The sequence below is a fragment of the Manis javanica genome, chromosome 4, assembly GCF_040802235.1.
Source record: "Manis javanica isolate MJ-LG chromosome 4, MJ_LKY, whole genome shotgun sequence".
NCBI lineage: Eukaryota > Metazoa > Chordata > Mammalia > Pholidota > Manidae > Manis > Manis javanica.
The window spans coordinates 147,620,842-147,635,960 of record NC_133159.1 but is presented as its reverse complement, the minus strand read 5'-3'; the positions used below and the strand labels follow the sequence as shown (position 1 = coordinate 147,635,960).

At 46.5% G+C, this 15,119-nt stretch overlaps 1 protein-coding gene across 3 annotated transcripts in view; it reads left to right on the top strand.

Moving 5' to 3' along the window:
- Window positions 1-15,119, top strand: part of YPEL2 (yippee like 2) — a 111,050-nt gene that overhangs the window by 26,048 nt on the left and 69,883 nt on the right. The window lies entirely within an intron of this gene.

The window sequence follows — 15,119 nt, the reverse complement described above, 5'->3', positions numbered from 1 at the left end:
GCTGGATGCCAGGAATAGGGAGGTGAAGCCGGCATGATTCCTGCGCTCACAGAGCCTGTGATCTTGCGGGTACATGCGAATGTCAGGCTTACCATGGAGGGTAGAAGAATGTTCCAGATGAGGTTGTGTTTGTGCCATAAAATTCACAAGATGAAAAATCTACAGTGCTGCTATTAACTGCTATTTATTTAACATCTACCACATGCTAGGAACTCTTCAGACATTTCTCTTACTCCTTCACTTGCTTAACAGTATCCCTTCAAGGTGGGGACTAAGTGACTTGCCTAAGGCCATAGAGGCTACCAAGAAGCCTGGGGGTACAGACCTAGCCAGTCTGTGCCTGCCGATTTACCATAGCCAGCCTGTTTTGCAGCTGCACTGGCTCCTTGTGGCATCAACCGTTTCCTGGTCTCTCAGTGATGCTGGAGGGAAACCCTGCCCCATCTTCCTTTCCAGCACTTCCCTTGCCTGGAGAATCCTTTCTCTCAATTCAATTTCTATCCATTCTTGAAGACCAGTTTAAGTATTTTCTAGGATGTCTTCCTGGACTGTAGGATTCTGTTCCTCCACTGAGTATCCATGGAACTCACTGCCTGGCTGTTCATTTGGCTGTTAATAATGACTGTCTTATATAATGTGGTCTGTGTTTTTGTGGTCACCTCCACTTTTTATATGTAACTGTCTTGTTTCCTAATAAGATTTGAAATGACCTAGAGTCATAGGCTCTTAGAACATAAGAGCTAGAAAGGCCTTTGACCCTGGGTTTTGTAGGTCAACTCCTCATTTTACAGATTAGGAACCAAGGCCCAGAGAAACTGAGTGCCTCTTGATTGTACTTTACCACCTCATCCCTGCCACACTGCCCACCTGCTGTCTTGCACACAGCAGGTGCTTGCAAATGCTGGAGGCAGCCCTGGAGGAGAGGGCTGGAAGCTGGCAGAATGAAAGTATCCAACCAGTGTAATCTTGGGCGAGGCTGTTCTCTCTGGCTCTCCTTTTTCTAAATCCATCCAAATGAGCCATTAGATTAGATTGTCATTAAAGGTTCCTTTTACCTCCCCCATCTTCTGATGCCATTATAGCAGCAAAGATGATATGAGGCAACATAATTTAGTGGTTAACAGTATAACCTCTGGGCCATACAATCTGGGTTCAAACACTGGCCTTTTCACATAAGCAGTTATGCGAGTTAGGTACCCTCTCTGTGTCTTGAGGCCCTCAATGGGAAAATAGGAATAATATTAATACTGGATGCCTAAGAAATTTTTGTGGAAATTGAGAGAGGTATTCAATATACAGTACTTGTCTCAGTGCCTGAAATAATAAATGCTCAATAAATGTTGGTCGTTATCTATGAATATTCATTAAGCAAAGCCGCTTGGCATTCAGACATGAGCAGGTTCTAACACCCACAGCAGTCCTAATGTATTTACCCAGTCATTTTCTGAGAGTGTCAGCAATTACCCTTGAGCTATATAGTTACTGTCAGTGGTCTTCTGAGACCTCTCTAATCATCGAGTCTCTTGTTCTTTGTAACTGCAGCGGGGCCGGCAGGTCTGTGGAGGTGTCAGAGCCGCAGCCCCCACTCTGCTCTCCGGGACCTTACCTGCAAACAGCCAGTGAGGCCTCTCTAGAATTTAAATGGTAAAAATCTTGCCTGCCTCCTTTCCATGTCGTTTGTCAGGTGGTTGTTTTGCCTCAGACCCACACATCCACCGTTACAGACTTCAAACTACTGTGACGACAGCAGCGCAAACAGCTGGAGAGAGTTCCGACCTGGGTGCCTGGAGAGAATGCTTGTCAGCTGGGTTCGTCCTGTGTGGCTTCATGGTGGGGTGGGGCAAGGTTCTTTCGAAAGAAGCCATTTTTCCTTATCTTTAAAAAACAAAACCAGAAAAGATTCTCTTAAACCTTTGTTTCCAAAGGACTCAGCCAGCTCTTGAGGGGAGGGTCTGACCTGGTGACACGGGTTGTTGTCTCTGGGGTCAGGGCTGCCGAGACAAGGCAGCTTTAGCACTCTGCCTCCTGCCCGGCCTGTGCCTGCTGCTGTGTCTGACAGTGACTGGGGGAGGGGCAAGGATAGGAGGGGATGAGGGGATGTCTCTGCCAGCTGCTGCTATAGACAGCATCTAATCAGTCCATAAACTCCCTCCCCTCCAGACCGCAGTGATGTGAACAGGCAGCACAGGTGGCTTTCCCCTCCCCCCAACACCTCTGGATCTTTGAGGGGACAATTTATGATTGTCAAAAGGGAAATTATCCATCTTTGGGGGCCCAGGAAACTCCCTTTTACTTCCTATCTGGGCTGGTCCCACCAAGAACATTCACTGTATCCACAACTCCAACAGGTAAATGTGGGGACAGCAAAGCATTTATTTCCTTGCTAAAACAAAAGATCCCAGAGAGAAACCTCCTGCATTGAGCCCCATCATTTGTTCCACATTAGTGAGCTCCTCTTACGAGTCAGATATTGGGGACACAGTGGCAAACGGTGTGCCTTGCCTTCACCCTGCTTGTCCCCAGTACCCTTTGGTTACTGGAAAGCCCACAGTGTGAAGGAGCAGCTGGTGGCAGTAGGAGTGTGGGGCTCTTTGTCCCCAGGCTTGTCTAGGGCAGCTGAGAAGCCAGTATTTCCATCCAATTTGCCTGATTTTCGTGAGATGCCCAAATGTGGACAGCTTTTCCCCTGCCGTCCCTGCAGTGTCAGCCCAGCTCCCCGAGCCTACAAAACTATCAGCGAGGCTGCTGTCGCTGGGGATGGCCAGTGAATGAGAGCTGCCAGTCCCTGATGTGTCTTTGGGGGAATGTCTGTTCTCAGAACCAGACCTCTCACTATTAGGTGGTGGCTGCTTTGTTTACTGCTGAAAGCTGCCCGACTTCGCCCTCAGCTGGCCCCTTCCCTTTGGAGGCAGAATGTTCCAGATGACAAGTAGGGCTCTGAGCAGGCCTTTGAAGATCATCCCAGACAACCTCACTGAGGAAACCCAAGGAGGGAGGAAGTGAGAGAAACTACACTTCCTGGAGCTCCTTGGTTTCCAAGTCCCCATATTTCTTGATCTTCCCTCAGCAGGAGAAAGAAAAACAGCAAAATATATCTGTGGGGGAGGAAAGCTCCTCCCTGTCTGTCTCCTTCTCTCTAAAAACAACAGGCTGGTCTGCCCCAGGCACTGTGGGGGCAGGTGCTGGGTAAATATACAAGGAAGGAAAGCCGATAAGATAAGGTCTGACAAATCTAGGTCAGGAGGCTGCTGCCAGGCACCTGTGTGACTAGTCACCTTGAAACTGACAGGAGGGAGGATGGATTTTTGTTCAGGGCACAGACAGGCTGACATCCCATGTCTTCATTTGTTTGTTCAGTAAACATTTCACAAGCACCCTTACCTGCCAGGCACATGTGCTCAGTGTTGCCGGTTCCAGGGTGTCTTTGTCAGGCAAAGTCTCCTCCTGGACCCCAGGCCTATGTGCAGTGCTAAAAGAAGAAATGACATCATGCAAAAGCCAGTTGGTCCACTAACTTCCAAAGTGGGGGCAGCCAATCTCTTGGTAGAAGGTAGGGTTGTTCGGAGTCTTCATCCCCTGTTCCTGTAGCTAGATCAGGGCTGAGCAGAATTTTTTGTGAAGGCCAGATGGTAAATATTGTAGGCTTTGCTGGGCACATTGTCACAACCGCTTGACTTGGCAGCCATAGAGAATACATAAACAAATGAACATGGCTCTGTTCCAGTAAAACTTTATTTACAAAACAGGTAAGAGGCCCAGTTTGGCCTTTGTTCATAATTTGCTGCACCCTCGAGCTATACATTTGGAATGACTATTGTGAAACGAGTGTTGGAGAAAAGGGTTCCTGTGGTTTCAGGAGGAAGCCCACATCAACATGGTGGTTCCATTTGGTATGGAGAGTGTAGGAGTCGGCGCATTGTACTTATTAACAAGGTCTGCTTGGCACTCTGGTGTCAGTTAGCTGCATAGAGAATTCCACTGCATAGGCCACATTTCAGACTCAGCCATTTAGCACCCACCAAAGGTTAGAAGATGACCAAGCCAGATAGTGCATACTTTCTTACTGTCTCATTACAGTGTGGGGGCCTGTGGATGGAGAGTCAGTGGCACCACTTTAAAAGTCCTAAACGAAGGATCAGGCCTCCTCTGCTCTGGGCCTGGCTCTTCCACTATTTGGTGCACTGTTGGATAAGTCCCATAACCTCTCTGACCAACATATAGTGACTACTACTGCATGAGGCGCTGGGGATACAGAAATAGATACAACATTCTTGCTCTTAAGTAGCTTATGATCTAGTGGGGAAGACAAACAGGTAATTATTATAAGATGTAGTGAAACCAGGCTTTGAGTAGGTGATAGTTCCAGGTGCTATGGGAGCAAAGAGGGTGGGATGAGTCTTTACTAAGTGAACAAGACAGGGGAGTCCCTTCTGAAGCAGAGGCAGAGAAACCTTCTAGAGAAGGTTAAGCCTAGGGACCCACAGGTAAGACAGGGGGAGGGTGTGTGGGAGGTCAGCAGGAGCGGATCACACAGGCCCAGAAGGCCCCCTGAAGGAGTTCAGACTCAGCCCTGCATGCTGTAGGGGGCCACTTAAAAGTTTTAAGCAAGGGAGTGATAGAGTGTGATTGAGATTGGGCTGGAATAGTATAACATGGCCTATTTTAGAAAAATCAACTCCTTTCCAGCTCCTATAAATCATATATCCACGAGTTGTGTGTGAACACAAATGTTGTATAAAGTTAATAAGCACCAAAAATTAAGCTAGTGGCTATAATTAATAACCCGACTTACTGCCTCCCTGGTGATGCCTTCAGCTAAATAGCAACCAGAAGATGGGTCGCTGGCAAGTACCAAGCACGCGTGTGTCCGAGAAGAGGACCGTTCAGAGTTCCCGAGGGCCTTGGTTCCCCGGCTGGCAGGACCAGGTGCTCCCTCCTGCACGACCCTCCTGGCTTCTGGGGCTCACTCAGTCATCATAAGCTGGCAATTGCAACCCCACATTTATGAGTTATTCTACTGAAAGAGAGAACTGAGTTGTAGAATTCAGATGGCTTTTGGTGTAGCCATGGGGTTTGGGACAGGGCAAAGGGAAGGTCAGTAAGTGGCTTCTGCAGTCTTTGTGTGTTTAAGGACCTGCCTGGAAGTAGCTGAAACTGACATTAGAAAATGGGGTTTGTGGGCACTGATCCCCAAATCTGAGAGCACATCATCAAAACCTGGGGTCATATGGTTGATCGCCAAGAGCTGCTTCCAGAGATTCATGTTCTGTAGGTCTGACTGTGACTGGGAGTCAGGGCCCTGACCAGAGGGAGGAAGGAAGTCACCCAGGGCACAAGGTTGAAGGAGGCATCCACTCAGGGCCGCGCCAGTGCAGGGGCAGCTCCAGAGTGACTGCCTGCTTCCATGTTGTGCCCTAGCTTTCTGGCTTGCCTCACCCTAGGCCCAGCGTTCTTGGTGTTTTGAATATAGCTACACACTATGCCCCTACTGTCCACTGTCTACCTTCTAGTCCTTTCCATTCCCTAAGGCCCAAAGGGTGGTTTTGACTAACATTTGTTTGAAAAAGGGACGAGGTCTGTGGAGGCCTTCTTCTGATAACAGCAACAAGAGTCATCACCTTCCTGGACGCCTACCAACGCCAGCCCTGTGCTGGGCACTTCTTACGTGCCTCACATCTTCTGTCTCCTGCTGACTCAGGGAGAGGTACTACTGTTGTTCCCACTTTCAGATGAAGAAAGTGAGGAAGCAGTAGAACCAGAACTGAAGTTCAGGCCTGACCCCCAGTCTGCGCCCCTCGGCGCTCTACCACGTGGCCCATTTCCTGCTCTGAATTAGCAGAGGGACCCTGCCCAGCCCACTCCCTTGGTCCCGTCTAGGCTGTCTACCAGGCTCTGAAATCTCCAGGTAACCCCCTGTTTTGGGGGTCTTGTGCTTGGACCAAACATGGCATCCCATGGCCTCTTTTTTTTTATATAATAGATCGTCTGACTTGCAGAGCTGCGGCAAGCCAGGGAAGGGTGGAGGAGGGTGAGAGGAGCCGTTCTGTCCTGCGCTGTTTACTGATTAACTCCCTTTGCTCCCGAAACCAGAAAGAAGAGCTCAAGAGTCAGTGGGGCTCAGAAGGCCTAATTAGTCTGTGGTCCAACTGGGCCAGGGGGAGTGACCCTGTGCAGTGGCCTTTATTTTTTTTCTTCCCCAGGAACATGTGTGCCCCAGCTCAGTAGAGCAGAGTTCCATGGCACTGAGGGGGGTGGTGTCAGCACCCCCCGGGGGAGCTAGATCTCCCGTGAAGCCCATGGCTGCCTACTCAGTTCCTTCCTCCCTGGCCCTCTGGTTGGGCTCCTACTGGTGTTAACTTGCCCCAAATACCCAGTCTCTTATTTCCCATCCTCAGGCAAAGATTCCACAGCCAAGGTGCCCTTTTGGCTTAGCTTCCCATAGGCTGCGCACTGACACATAAGCTCCCCAGAGTGGGGAAAAGGGAGGGCGGAGAGGTGGGAAGAACCTGGGGCAGACCCCTTTGCCGCCTTGTCGTGGGGTCCAGTGGGTCCTGCAGCTCCGCAGTACTGTTGGGTGGACAGGCGCGGAGTGATGGCTAGCTGCCTGGCCCCAGTCCGTTATTGGCAGCTGGAGCTTGACTCGGCTAAGGCACAATTGTACATGTGCTTAGGCTTTACCTTAGGGTGGAAATTGGAGGCTAAAAGTTTGTGTCAAGAGACAAGGAAACTGTGTTCAGTGTGTGGGCTGGGAGAATGCAAGGGCTCCCGAGCCAGGGCCTGTTCCTGCACAATCTGCCGTGGCCGTGCCAGACTCCCCGTCCAGACCTCGCAGAGATGTTTCATTCCTTGGGCTGGGTGGAATGGAGACACGAGTGCTGCTGCTAGTCGGTAGGGGAAAGAAGCCAGTGGACAAAATGTTCCTATGCCTGGATGGAGCGGCCGCAGCACAGGCTGGGTCCCCGGGAATTGGGGTGAAACCTTCTGCTCTCAGCCAGCCCATAGCTTGAGTAGCAAATGATGTACTGCCAGACAAACTGGGTTTAAGTTACCTTTCAGCAGTGATAGCTGCACTTTAAATAAAAATAGGAGTGACTAGCAAGTCTGCACAGTTAGCTCCAGCAGGCTCACTGCTTTGGGGAATGAGCACATCCGCCGGGACTCAGTACCCGTACCTTCTCCTCTCTGTCTGTCACGTGCGACCCGAACAATCACCTGGAACCTGGTTATAGGGATTATTATGTTATGTGGAATGAGTCGATATTCCAAACAGTCTCAGGTTATTCCTTCAAGAAAAGGAACCCCATCCATGCTCTCCAAAGGTAACCCTGCAGGTAGGTACCAGAGTGACAGAACTCTAAACTTGGGCCTCTGTGTATAAGTTGGTCTTGAGCATCCAGAGACTGTTTAAAAATGTGGACAGAAAGGTAGCAATTAAGTGTATCTTGGAATAAGCCTGGCCTCTGCATTCTCCCAGGAGCCCTTGCCTAGGGAAGATGATTAAAAATAGATCTGAGTAGCATTTCCTGCTTGGCAGATGGCTGATAGCAAATGCTAGTGCTTACAGCTGACCTTTCCTTTCTGAAATCTGCTCTGTGTTTCCATGATGCTAATTGAGTCCCTTTCTAGACCTAATCAAAGAGCTGGCTGCAAAAAACAAGGCTTGCTATCCTGGCTGGGTTCAGTTTATGGAGCAACTTGAAAGTGCTGAAATTTGCATGGAAACACTCACTCTGTGGTCCAACTGGCTGGTCCTTGTTTAAAAACTAACAAATTCTGCTTTCAGATTTGCTGCCTGGTACTGTTAAGGATCCTACATCCTCTCCACCCCCATCAAGAAGGGAGATTAGTGGATTGGGGAGTGGTAAGAATGCCCTCTACTAGATGTGTGCAGAATAGACAATGTTTATACTTCAGAACAAAGTGGGTTCCCTAAAGAGAGGCATGGGGCTTCATGAGATTAGGCTTCTAGAGGTGGCCCCACCCCCATTGGCTGTTGTCTTTCCTCTCTTATAAAACACATATCAATACTTGAGACAGTGCTCTCAGATGATATCAAACTGTGGAAGATAGAAAATAGTGATGTTTTTCATATTATATGTTGCAGACATCTAGGGACTGCTGTATACTTCTCTTGGTGTTATTTTCCTTCCCTAGGAAAGATATGGACATGTGGACAGGCAGTACTAAGACCTCTCCAAGGGAAGCCTCTGCTGATACATGCCCACCTAGAATGTTCTCATCCTCTTTAGTCCCATCCATGTCCTCAAACCTTCTTTAACACCCTTAATGTTTTACAGTGATATATATTGTTTTATACATACTTTTTTGTGTTTTAGTCCCATTTCTAGTTGGCTAGATTGTAAGCTTCTTCAGGGCAGAACTGGCTTACTGCGTATTCCATGGTGCCTACCAAGGTCAGGGACACAGCTGCTCACTGAATACTTCTTGATTTAAAATTATGGAGGCACAGTATTCCTCCTAGGACTATATCCTTATTATTGGACATTGAGATTACCCCCTTATTTTTTAAATATCATAGACTATTTTAGCTGGACACAAAACTCTTTTGTATGGAAGATGACTGTCTGATTCCTGATACTTCACTATGTGCCTGAGGTTTCTATCTTGGCCACTGAAGGAGGTTGAGCACCAGAATATGTGAAAGGGATTTAAGCCTCTATCTCTTGAGGATGAGAGTCTTAACTGAGGAATTATCAAATAAGATAGGTCAGCTGATGAGAAAATACCTTTTATGAAGATAAACAAGAAGTTTAAGAACTTGAGAGAAAAGGTCTAACTCTGAGTCAGAGATGTTCACTTATTGTGCAAGGCATCTACTCTCTTGAGAATATGGACTTACAGAAGGTTCACCCTTGTAGGAGAACTTACTCAACTCCCTCATCTCACACATGATGCAACTGCCAAGGACAGATCGCTAGTTAGAGGCAGATGATCTAGTCTTGCCTGGCAGGGCCGGGAGTCTGGTTATTCTGACCCATCCATGTTCTCTTTCTATAGGGAATGTGGAGAATCACCAGTGCCCAGCATTTGGCAAGCACCCTGGGCTCAAAGCTAACACTTCTATGTGCATGTCTCTTTCATAAGAGCCCTTTGGTTGTTATTTCTTCAAGCCCTACCATCACCCGTTTAAGGAATATTGTCTCTTCCTTAATAACTATTTCTTATAACTCTACTCCTAAACCAATCCCTGGAGGTATATAAACGCAGAGGTGAAATGTAGATGTATATGCCCACTGGAGACCAGTCTAATGCTGGACGACGGCCACAGCAGGGAAGAACACATTAACCAAGACCTACTTTAGGTGGTTTGTGCAACTGAAGTCCAATGGTTTAAGTAAGGCCTTGTGCTTTGATTAGTAGTTCTAGGAGAGGAAAGTGTTTAGAGAACACCTAGTCTGAAATGAAAAATCAGGCTTAGGAGGTAGTGGTAAATTTGGTGAAGGTAAAGCCATGCCACACAGAATTTGAAGGAACAAGGAAGAATGCCACCATTCACTGAGGACTCATTGTCTTCCAGGCACTCTACTCTCCGTGAGGTGGATGTTATCCCATTGGGCAGATAAAGAGCTTGAGACACAGAGAGTCTGAACATAACCAAGAATACATAGTAGAGAAAATGCCAGAACTCAGATTTGAATCCATAATTCTTCTAGTAAAGCTGCTAAACTGGGAGAAGGTTAGCCTACAGAAGGAAACCTTGATCTAGACGAGAGAACATGAAGAGTTACTTGGTGCCAAAGGATATATGAAGGATTCAGAGAACTCTCAGGAGAATGAGTTCAGCTCGTATGAGGAATTTTGGTACTTGTCAGAGTGACTGCCAGAAGGATGGGCTTCTTTGGTAGATAGTGAGTTCCTTGTCCTGGAAGTATTTAAGCAGAGGTTTGGTAGAATTGTGGACAAGAGCCATGTATCAGGTGAACAGTCAACCTTTGGGGCTCCTTCAAGTCCACTGGTCTATGAAATCAACACTGGATAAAGTCCTATGTATATTTTGTTCTGTTTTGAGATCCTCTGCTATACCCAAACTGCAGTAGGTTTACAGATTTAATTCTATCTATTCTCACCAGGCTATGGTGAAGTGATTTCACCCTAACACAACTCATAGGAAGCTGATTGGTAGACCAGAATTCTAATTCATTTACAGTGAAACAGATAATCTTGAAAACTTGGACGGACTGTGTGTTACCTTCATTGAAGGTAAACCTTGAGTGAGAGAATTAAATTTAGGCAGTTGCTAAGTAAATATGGAATTGGTGCAGAGGAAGTTGAATAGCCTGAGATTTCATCAGTTCTGACAGCTTGATCCATCCTTTTTTATCAACAGAGACAGGTTTTCCAAGTGTACACACTCTAGAAAAATCTAGGGATTTGGAGTCAAAAGCCATAGGTTTAAGTTCTGACCTTGACTTACAAGATACGTGAAATTGCAGAAGTTCACTCATACAGCCCTGGGCTTCAGTTCCCTCCTCTGTTGTTTTCGAGGTTGAATCAGTTAATGTATGTGAAGGTGTTTAGTACATTCTCATGTCCTGTGTATGTATCTAATTCTGTAAGGCTTCTTTTCACTCCAGTTTCACTGTAATGATTGCTTGCTAGAAAATAAGTTAAAAAGTGGTCCCTTCCATAGCATGTGGCTTCAGTCTTGGAGGGAAGCCTTTTCTGGCTTTTGCCTGGATTGGACAGCACCCTTGTTACCTTGTCTTCATTTGACTTGGAAGACTTTGAAGTCAGACTACCTGGGTCTCTGTCATGTTTTGGTGGTTTGACCTAGGGTATATGTCTTCAGCTCTCCTTGCCTTATCTTTCTTATCTGTAAAATGGAATATAAGTGTAAATGGGATGATAATTGTACCTACCTCCTTAGATGATTGAAGGAAGACCACATTACTTGCTTTATATAAAAAAATTTGAATCTTGCCTGGCATATATATAGTAAGCACTATGAAAAAGCTGCCATCACTGTTATTTCACAATTTCCAATTTAATGAGTCACTTCAATCTCATCTATAAACCCTCCAATTTCACTGTAGTGATTGCTTATTAGAAAGTATGTTAAAAGTGTCCCTTCCACAGCGTGTGGCTTCAGTCTTGGAGGGAAGCCTTTTCTGGCTTTTTCCTGGATTGGTTGCAGGGAAAGACTTGCCTTGAGAATTTGTAGGTTTCGTCCACTGGCGTCACAGATAGCGACATAGGGTAAGGACATTTTCATTGGCCAATGCCCAGCTGGCTCTGAAAATAGAAGTGTACATTGAAACATAAATCCAAGAAAATTGCTATTTGTCCTTCCTAAGTATATTAACTTGCATTATCTTTTTTAATTTCAGCAGCTCATAGTGAATTGTTTTCCAAGGAAGGCCTAATGGTTTTGAGAGAAATTTGAGCTCCAATAACTCAGCCCCATGAAAGTTTTAGTTTATATTTGAACTGAATTGCAGAGGTCCCAACTGTACACGACTGCCTGCCATTACATCCTGATTCCAGCACTCTAGTCTCCAACTCAGAAGCTAGTCTCTGAGCAGACATAGTGAGGATGACGTGTCAGGCTTTCTTTTGTAGAGAATAAGGGTTGTCTTATTATGAGAATCCCCTGGTCTTTATCCTTCTGGAGAATCCACTGTTTTCCATGCCTCCTCTATGGAGAGCAAGGAGGGAATGCAGGATGTTGAAAGCTGGCAGCATCTGTTTTTCCACTGGCTGCATGTTTACATTGGCATCTACTGTCCTGACCCTTTGCCACAGAGTAGAGAGCCTTACCTGCTCTTGATTCAGCAGAGAACAACCACACGGCCCCAAGCCACAGCTGAGGCCCTTAGGACAGCTGCGAGAGGAGCTGGGGGTCTGTAGCCGTAGGGGGCTTTGGAAGAGAGTCTGGGGAAGCTCTGGTAAGACCATCCAGCCCACCCAGACTAGTCATGCAGCTCCCATTTTAAATCTTGAAAGCCTGTGGTGTTACACAAGGAAATAAACCTGCATTAAATGCTTTTTATGAGCCAGGCACCGTGCTTTATTTATAGGCACTCACCGGACTCACAGCATCCTTTGGGATAAGGCCAAGTGGGGTAGGCATCATGTTTCTCCCTTTTGTGGATGGGACTCCGAGGCTCAGGAAGATGAGGTGCCTTGGCCAAGCCTACGCAGCTGAGGGCTGGACCCGAGACCTCGCCCAGCCTGCATCCTTCCTGCTGAGCGTCAGGCAGGCAGGACAGGGTGAGGGATGCACCTGCAGGAGCCTTCTCCATTCCTTTCCACGTCTATCTAGGTCCATCCCTGAAAGCAACCCATTTCATGTTCATCACCAGGAAGGGAATTTGAAGGTCTGATCATTAAATGACTTAGACCCCAGACTCTCTCCCTTTCAGCAGCAAAACATAGCACTCAGGCCCCTTACCACCTTTTGTTTCTGCCGCTCTGTTCCTAGTATCGTTTGCATCATGTCTGCTCCCATGCCTTTGGAATTTCATGACTCCACACAGCAGATATTTCCTCCTCTAGAGCCAGTCCCTTCCCCTCCCCTCCCTCCATCTGTTTAGGGAATGTGAGGGTGAATTGAGACCTTCCAAAGCTCAAAGCCAGGGGAGGAGGGCTCTGGGAGGCCATGCTTCGGCCCCTAGGCAGCACACATGGTTTTTTACCCATCTCAGAATTTCTAGGCATGTAAGTGAAAGCTCTCCTAAACCAAAAACACATACCAATGACCGTTCTTTCCTTGTCTTTCCTGATGACCTGTGTCCTAGTGTGGCAGTTGTACAGAGTCTGGAAATTCTTCCCTTATAATTAACCCAAGTCCTTCCTATTTCTATCTAAGTCCACCACTTATTGCAGAGAAGATGGAAGAAACCCTTGTGATTTTCATTCCGCTTAGTCAAATATTCAGTTTCTTCAAGTTGCACTCAGGTTCTATTCTGGAAGTTTTCATCATTTTCATTGTTCTTTGTTATCACCCTTCCCACTTTCTTCATAACCTTCCTCAAGGTCTAAATCTAAAAGGATCCAGTCCTGTTTTACTTGCGTTTCGACTTTTCGGAATGAAACCTGTGGCTTATTTGACTCTAAATAGGAAACTCCACCAGGCATAACTATAGATGAAGAAAATAAGGAGGAAGACAAAAGGGCTGACCTGACCCTCCCAGCAGAACATCAGATGTGTCAGGTGGGGGTGTTTAGCCAGCACCCCAAGGGTAGGGGTTTTACTATCCCCTCTTTGGGTCTCTACCTGACACTTCTGCTAGCGTCTCACTGAGATGGTATATAGTGCCTTGAAGTAGATGTGTGGTTGCTAGGGGCTAGGGAGAGCAGAAACGGAAGGTGACTGGTATATGATGTGGGGTTTCTTTTTGTATGTGCACATGTTCTGGAATTAGATAGGGTGATGGTTGTATACCCTGTGACTTTATCAAAAGCCACCAAAGATCGTGAAGTACACTATATAAAAAAAAGGAAGACTTTTATGGTAATGCAAATTAAATTTCATTTAAAAAAAATTTGACCTCATGTTTGTCCCACTAAGTTCTTTTATAGCTATATGATAAAAACAAATTCTAACAACAAAATATATATAATGCCTTGAAGTTTATGAAGCACTTTATTTCATGTACAGTATCTCATTTATTTCTCAAACAAAGCTGGTGTGAGTGTGAATACTATTTTATTGTGCCCACTTTGCAGATTAGAAAATTGAGTCTCAGAGGAGTTAACTGGCTTGCTCATGTTAATGACATAGCTCGTATATGGTAAAGCCGGGACTCAACACTGGCAGTCAGCCTCTTGGAAGCCCGTCACTCTTGGAAGTGACCAACATGTGCCTATAGATGACAGGCTGGAGAAGCAAGCGCTTTAAAAGATTCACAGAATAATATAACTGAAAAGGATCCTGGGGGGTTTCAGTTCCATTCCTCCATTTTTCTGGAGATTGAGTTGCAAAGAGTGGAAGACTTGCCTCTTGTCCTAATAGTAGAGAAAAGGGGAAACCAAGGCTGCCAAGGGAAGGAATTTTGAAGAACCAAGTAGGTTAGAATCAACATTTTCATCTCTCTTCCCCAGGCTCCTGAAAAGGCCAGAGAAGGAAGAGGAAATGGTCTTTTTTTTTTACTCTGGACTTTATTTACCTTGTTTTATTTATCATTCTCAACAACTCTATGAAATAGTCATGGTTTCCATCTACAGGTATAAAAGATGTGGAAGCTGAGGCTAAATAATTCCCCCCAAATCAGTAGTTAGTAAATTGAAGTTTGATCCTGCATTTCTGATGCCAAGACTAGGTCGTCCTGACATACGCAGACACGCGTCCAGCTCCCAGACAGTGGAGCTGGGCGGCCCCGGGCACACTCCCTTCTCTCACCCCTCCATGCACCTCCTCAGCAAACGTTCTGCTGGTAACGGTTGACTTTCTAGTGGGGTAGGAGGGGGTCTCAATTCCAGAGGCTTTGCTTCATGCTTGGACTTCTTGCCCGAGCCCCTTCCAGCAACAGGGCTCCTGGGTGCAGACCTGCGCCTGTTGTGGAGGGAAGCAGCCCACATGTTTGCTCTGTTGTCACCACCTCACAAAAGTATTCATTTCTCAATGGTTCTCCTACTTTTAAAAGGAATTGCTGCCTTCCATCCTTTGAAAGGGGCCAGAAATCCATGGTTTGGGATATTAAACAGGAAACTCAAAGCGCTTTCTGTTCCTTTGAGCTGTCCAGAAGGGCTGGGCCTGGAACCATTACTTTGGAGGACAGAAGAAAAGTGTTTAATGTAAAAATGGAAAACAGAAACCCTATCAGTGGAGTCCTGAACACCAGTGTTGTTTGGTACACAACGTGGAGAAGAGCCGCCTTGTTGCCTGGCAGTAATGACAGCAAACAAATATGTCTGACAGTCTGTTTGGGATCTCCTGGTCTGAAATTCTACTTGCTTCATTCTAATTGCTTCCTTAACTTCCTTTTAGCCTCCCCACCTTCAGTACCACCCTCACTCAAGGGAGTGCCAGGCTGTGCCTGGTTGCGCCAGGCTGGGCTGCGCCTCACAGGATGCAGTGACCCAGCCGGGGCTATTCTTGTCTCTATTTGCAAGACGCCTCTTGTTCTCCCTGGCTGTTTTTCCCATCATAGATGTCA